Below are 7,202 nucleotides of genomic sequence, written 5' to 3'. Positions count from 1 at the left end.
CTTGCGTTAGTTCCCCTAACACAGCCTTGTGCAGATGAGATGGGTTCAAACCCAGTCAGTCACACGCTATCAACAAATATACAGTGTACAAAACATTATGAACACCTGCTCTTTCCATGACAGACTGACCTGGTGAATCCAGGTGAAAGCTATGATCTCTTATTGATGTCACTTGTTMAATCATTTTCAGTCAGTGTAGATGAAGGGGAGGAGACGGGTTAAAGAAGGATTTTTAAGCCTTGAGACATGGATTGTGTATGTGCCATTCAGAGGGTGAATGGGCAAGACAAATATTTAAGTGCCTTTTGAATGGGGTATGGTGGTAGTAGGTGCCAGGTGCACCAGTTAGGGTCAAGAACTGCTACGCTGCTGGGTTTTTCACACACAACAGTTTCCCATGTGTTTCAACAATGGTCCATCACCCAAAGGACATCCAGCCAACTTGACACAACTTTGGGAAGCGTTGGCGTCAACATGGGCCAGCATTCCTGTGAAATGCTTTCGACACCTTGACGAAATAAGACTGTTCTGAGTGCAAAAGGGAGGGTGGATGCAACTCAATATTGGGAAAGTGTTCTTAATGTTTTGTACAGTCTTTTTTTTAAATCATTATTCCTTATGGCACCAGCGGTGGCCAACCCTGCACTAACACACACCAGGAATGTGCAATGCTGTCATCAAAGGAAAGGGTGGCTACTTTTGAAGAATCTAAAATATATTTTGCATTAACACTTTTTTTGGTTACTACATGAGTGTGTTATTTCATAATTTTGATATCTAAACTTTTTTATTTATTTTTATTTCACCTTTATTTAACCAGGTAGGCTAGTTGAGAACAAGTTCTCATTTGCAACTGCGACCTGGCCAAGATAAAGCATAGCAATTCGACACGAAACAAAACATACAGTCAATAATACAGTAGAAAAAATAAGTCTATATACAATGTGAGCAAATGAGGTGAGATAAGAGAGGTAAAGGCAAAAAAGGCCATGGTGGCGAGGTAAATACAATATAGCAAGTAAAACACTGGAATGGTAGATTTGCAGTGGAAGAATGTGCAAAGTAGAAATAATGGGGTGCAAAGGAGCAAAATAAATAAATACAGTAGGGGAAGTGGCRGYWGTTTGGGCTAAATTATAGATGGGCTATGTACATGTGCAGTAATCTGTGAGCTGCTCTGACAGCTGGTGCTTAAAGCTAGTGAGGGAGATAAGTGTTTCCAGCTTCAGTGATTTTTGTAGTTCGTCTTCCAGTCATGTGGCACAGAGACTGTAAGGAAAGATGACCAAAGGGGAATTGGCTTTGGGGGTGACCAGTGAGATATACAGTGGGGAAAAGTATTTGATACACTGCGATTTTGCAGGTTTTCCTACTTACAAGCATGTAAGGTCTTGTATTTTGTTATCAATAGGTACACTTCAACTGTGAGAGCCGGAATAAAACAAAAATCCAGAAAAATCACATTGTATGATTTTTAAGTAATTATTAGCATTTTATTGCAAGACATAAGTTTTTTTGATACATAGAAAAGAGAACTTAATATTTGGTACTTGAATCCTTTGTTTGCAATTACAGAGATCATACGTTTCCTGTAGTTCTTCGACCAGGTTTGGCACACACTGCAGCAGGGATTTTGGCCCACTCCTCCATACAGACCATCTCAGATCCTTCAGGTTTTGGGGCTGTCGCTGGGCAGATACGGACTTTCAGCTCCTCCAAAGATTTTCCTATTGGGTTCAGGTCTGGAGACTGGCTAGGCCACTCCAGGACCTTGAGATACTTCTTACGGGCCATCCTTAGTTTGCCCTGGCTGTGTGTTTCGGCAGTCGTTGTCTGCTGAAGCACCCAGCCAGCGACCCATCATCAATGCTCTTACTGAGTGGAAGGAGGTTGTTGGCTAAGATCATCGCATAGCATGGCCCATCCTCCTCCCCTCAATAGGTGCCGTCGTCCTGTCCCTTTGCAGAAAAGCATCCCCAAAGAATGATGTTTCACCATGCATGCTTCACGGTTGGGATGGTGTTCTTGGGGTTGTACCTCATCCTTCTTCTTCTCAAACACGGCGAGTGGAGTTTAGACCAAAAGCTCTATTTTGAATCATCAGACAAATGACCTTCTCCCATTCCTCCTCTGGATCATCCAGATGTCATTGGCAAACTTCAGACGGGCCTGGAATCGGCCTGCTTGAGCAGGGGGACCTTGTGTGCGTGCAGGATTTTAATCCATGACGGCGTAGTGTGTTCTAATGGTTTTCTTTGAGACTGTGGTCCAGCTCTCTTCAGGTCATTGACCAGGTCCTGCCGTGTAGTTCTGGGCTGATCCCTCACCTTCCCTCATGATCATTGGATGCCCACGAGGTGAGATCTTGCATGGAGCCCCAGACCGAGGTGATTGACCATCATCTTGACTTCTTCTATTTTCTAATAATTGCGCAACAGTTGGTTGCCTTCTCACCAAGTGCTTGCCTATTGTCCTGTAGCCCATCCAGCCTTGTGCAGGTCTACAATTTTATCCTTGATGTCCTTACACAGCTCTCTGGTCTTGGCATTGTGGAGAGGTTGGAGTCTGTTTGATTGAGTGTGTGGGACAGGTGTCTTTTATACAGGTACACGAGTTCAAACAGGTGCAGTTAATACAGGTAATGTAGTGGAGAACAGGAGGGCTTCTTAAAGAAAACTAACAGGTCTGTGAGAGCCGGAATTCTTACTGGTTGGTGGTGATCAAGTACTTATGTCATGCATAAAATGCAAATGAATTACTTAAAATCATACAATGTGATTTTCTGGATTTTTGTTTTTAGATTTCCGTCTCTCACAGTGTGAAGTGTACTATGATAAAATTACAGACCTCTACATGCTTTGTAAGTAGGAAAACCTGCAAATCCGGCAGTGTATCAAATACTTGTTCTCCCGCACTGTACCTGCTGGAGCGCGTGCTAGAGTGGGTGCTGCTATGGTGACCAGTGAGCTGAGATAAGGCGGGGCTTTACCTAGCAGAGACTTGTAGATAACCTGTAGCCAGTGGGTTTGGCGACGAGTATGAAGCGAGGGCCAACCAACGAGAGTGTACAGGTCAGAATGGTGGTAGTGTATGGGGCTTTGGTGACAAACAATGGCACTGTGATAGACTGCATTCAGTTTGTTGAGTAGAGTGTTGGAGCTGTTTTATAGATTACATCCAAGTCGAGGATTGGTGAGGATGGTCATTTTTACGAGGGTATGTTTGGCAGCATGAGTGAAGGATGCTTTGTTGCGATATAGGAAGCCAATTCTAGATTTAATTTTGGATTGGAGATGCTTAATGTGAGTCTGGAAGGAGAGTTTACAGTCTAACCAGACACCTAGGTATATTGGTAGTTGTCCACGTATTCTAAGTCGAGCGCCCAGAGTAGTGATGCTGCGGGCGGCAGGTGCGGGCAGTGATCGGTTGAATAGCATGCATTTAGTTTTACTTGCGTTTAAGAGCAGTTGGAGGCCACGGAAGGAGAGTTGTATGGCATTGAAGCTCATCTGGAGGTTAGTTACAGTGTCCAAAGAAGGCGCAGAGGTATACACAGAATGGTGTCGTCTGCGTAGAGGTGTATCAGAGAATTGCCAGCAGCAAGAGCAACATCATTGATGTACAGAGAAGAGATTCGGCCGAGATTGAACCTGTGGCACCCCATAGAGACTGCCAGAGGTCAGGCAACAGCCCTCCGATTTGACACACTGAACTCTATCGAGAAGTAGTTGGTAAACAGGCGAGGCATCATTTGGAACCAAGGCTTGTCGAGTCTGCCATAAGAATGTGGTGATTGACAGAGTCGAAAGCCTTGGCCAGGTCGATGAATACGGCTGCACAGTAATGCTCTTATCGATGGCGGTTATGATGTCGTTTAGGACCTTGAGCGTGGCTGAGGTGCACCCATGACCAGCTCTGAAACCAGATTGCATAGCGGAGAAGGTACGGGGGGATTCAAAATGGTCGTAATCTGTTTGTTAACTTGGCTTTCGGAGACCTTAGAAGACAGGGGTAGGATAGATTATAGGTCTGTAGCAGTTTGGGTCTAGAGTGTACCCCCCTTTGAAGAGGGGGATGACCACGGCAGCTTTCCAATCTTTGGAATCTCAGACGATTGAAGCAACATCTCAAGACATTAGTCAGGAAGTTTGGTCGCAAATGGGTCTTCCAAATGGGACAATGAACCCAAGCTACTTCCAAAGTTGTGGCAAATGGCTTAAGGACAGCAAAGTCAGGTATTGAGTGGCCATCACAAGCGAAAGATAGGTTAAACAGGCTAGTAATTGGGTTGCACACAATTTCGGAAGATCATTTTAGAAAGAGAGGGTCCAGATTGGTCTAGCCCGGCTGATTTGTAGGGGTCCAGATTTGCAGTTCTTTCAGAACATCAGCTATCTGGATTTGGGTGAAGGAGATATGGTGGGGCTTTGGAGGGTGGCCGGCAGTTGACCAGGGTAGGGGTAGCCAGGTGGAAAGCATGGCCAGCCGTAGAGAAATGCTTATTGAAATTCTCAATTATAGTGGATTTATCGGTGGTGACAGTGTTTCCTAGCCTCAGAGCAGTGGGCAGCTGGGAGGAGGTGCTCTTATTCTCCATGGACTTTACAGTGTCCCAGAACTTTTTTGAGTTAGTACTACAGGATGCAAATTTCTGTTTGAAAAAGCTAGCCTAAGAAAAACCCTTGAATGAGTAGGTTGGTCCAAACTTTTGACTGGTACTGTACACGCCTAACATGTAAATGGGAAGTAAATCAATCTGTAGGGATAGTGAAGCCTTATGACTGCAGCTGCCTACATTAGATGTGGTTGAATGATTTGTTGTTGTTGTTTTTTTTACACTGCCCCCCAAAAAATCGGATAACAAAATTGCTATTTCAGTGTTCTAATTGGAAAAAATGACAGGGTATCAAAAATAATACCATACTGCAGCTTTAGTAAGTGGGATATCCTTCGTTATATAAACACACCTTTTTTTAGACGCTATACCGAAGTTGACTGATCAATAGTTTGTCCGAGCGTTYCATATAACATTTCCAAGACATTATTTGTTGTCTTTTAACCAACGTCAGAATGGCACAGGAATTTGTGGAAACTAAACTTAGGGTAGACAGAGTTACAATATTTCTAAAACCATTGTGCYCGTATTGTGCCCGTATTGCGTGACGGCTAAAGAGATCTTGTCAAAGTATACATTCAAAGCTGGGCATTTAGAATTTAGAATCACAGGACGGAGAGATATGAGCAGTTTACARGACTACTTTTTGGAGATAACTGGGGCTCGGACGGTGAGTTTCTTATTCGAGTCTTGYCAGTATTTCAATACCTTATTCATTTGTTGTTGTGGGTGCAATACTGCATGCAAATTTGTATCTAGACAGTTGCGCGCGAGTTCAAATATAGATGTCGCTCAATTTAAGCTTTTTGAGAAGTGCTTTTCGGAGTTCACGTCGAGCGTAATAACTCGACGTCTCATTTTTTTGCAATGTCATTTGTATTGTYGTTCCAACAATAAGCAAACGAATATTGTACATGTTTTTATTTTTTTGTTTGTGTTTTGATCAGCCATCTCAATGACAACGCAATCCATGAACGTTGATTGGCTTGAAGCTCATAAACTATTCATATTCATTTCACTAGCCGTCATCACTGAATTCTGAATCCGTAATGAAGGTAGCATTTTGCTCATGCACAGCTTCACATTCACCTGTCCTCAAGTGAATTGTCATGCTTGCATGGATACATTACACAGTAATTTGATATATTGATTTCAGTCTGTTACATATCCCATCAACAATGAATAGGGCAGCGATCATCAAACAATTTGTTCTAGTCCTCCTAAGTGTCATTTTTGGTTAATGCTGGCCAGTTGATGGACATTATGAGGATTCCGCATCTCATGAAGAACTTTACATGGCCTAAGAAATGCTGGTTCTGCTTTTGCGATTCTTAATGACATTTTGCTGTGTGTGTGTGTTTGTAGGTCCCACGGGTGTTTATCGGTGAGGAATATGTGGGAGGGTGCAGTGAAGTGGCAGAGCTGGATGAGAGTGGGAAATTGGAGGGGATGCTGCAGTCCATTGGCGCTCTGCAGTGATGCACACACACTACCCCAGGTATGTGCACAGACACACACGAAAGGGAGTGAGGAGAGGGAAGCGCAAAGGATTAATTTGTAGAGCTGGAAGATGGGGAGAGAGTATGAGGGAGTCATTTGTCTCTTTGGTAGGCCCCCAGACTGGGTGGAGCCGTGGTGGTGCTTCAGGAGGCTGGAGACCAGAGTTCAGGGACCAGAGAACCACACCACCTGCTGGCCAAACAGGTCCTCTACAACCACCTTGGGACAACACATAGCCTAAGTCCCTAATGTAGATTTAAATAATATTTCTGTCCTTTTAGTTTACCCTTTTTGGCTCAGGATTGCCCCCAGAGGCAAAACTTCTCTATATTTTCTTTGTCATAAGCTTCCACCAAGGTACAGCATATGGATATTCTTCTCCAATAACTGAATAAAAAATGCATGGGTTGAATTGTTGGTAGCATCGGTCCAGCCCTCCTCCTTCAGAGCAAATGTGAGATTAGTGAGTCTGGCAACGCAAGATTAGATTGTTTGCAATGCATGTGTCATACGCAGTATATAAGGCAGAATGAAGTGAAGAGTGAAACAAGCTCTTTTACCTGCATCAAGGTATCCCTCAGCCTCTGTGCTTCTATGATTTTCATTTATTGGATGAAATAAAATGCATCACAACATGCATTTTCAGGATGCCCAGCCCACATAGGCTTATAAGACACTGTATTTGCTGTAGCAAAATAAATATTTGTATATGCATATGTAACAGTATAACTTTAGTCCGTCCCCTCACCCCGACCCGGGCGCGAACCAGGGACCCTCTGCACACATCAACAACAGTCACCCACGAAGCATCGTTACCCATCGCTCCACAAAAGCCGCGGCCCTTGTAGAGCAAGGGGAACCACTACTTCAAGGTCTCAAAGCGAGTGACGTAACCGATTGAAACGCTATTATCGCGCACCACCRCTAACTAGCTAGCCATTTCACATCCGTTACACATAGAGATCCCTATGTACATACAGTATGTCTAATATACACCAGTTGAGCTGTCAGTCACAACTGCTGCCATGGGCGGATTGGTCGTCTGGCAATTCTGGGCTGGTCGAAATTCACAAAAAAAGAAATATAT

At 43.8% G+C, this 7,202-nt stretch overlaps 1 pseudogene; it reads left to right on the top strand.

Annotated features, from left to right (window-relative positions):
• Positions 1-4,961: 4,961 nt before the first annotated feature.
• Positions 4,962-6,763, top strand: LOC111970425 (glutaredoxin-1-like; annotated as a pseudogene).
• The last annotated feature ends 439 nt before the right edge of the window (positions 6,764-7,202 follow it).

This window comes from Salvelinus sp. IW2-2015, linkage group LG11 (genome assembly GCF_002910315.2).
Source record: "Salvelinus sp. IW2-2015 linkage group LG11, ASM291031v2, whole genome shotgun sequence".
NCBI classification, from domain to species: domain Eukaryota; kingdom Metazoa; phylum Chordata; class Actinopteri; order Salmoniformes; family Salmonidae; genus Salvelinus; species Salvelinus sp. IW2-2015.
The sequence above is the reverse complement of the archived record's forward strand: the minus strand, read 5'-3'. Positions and strand labels throughout refer to the sequence as shown.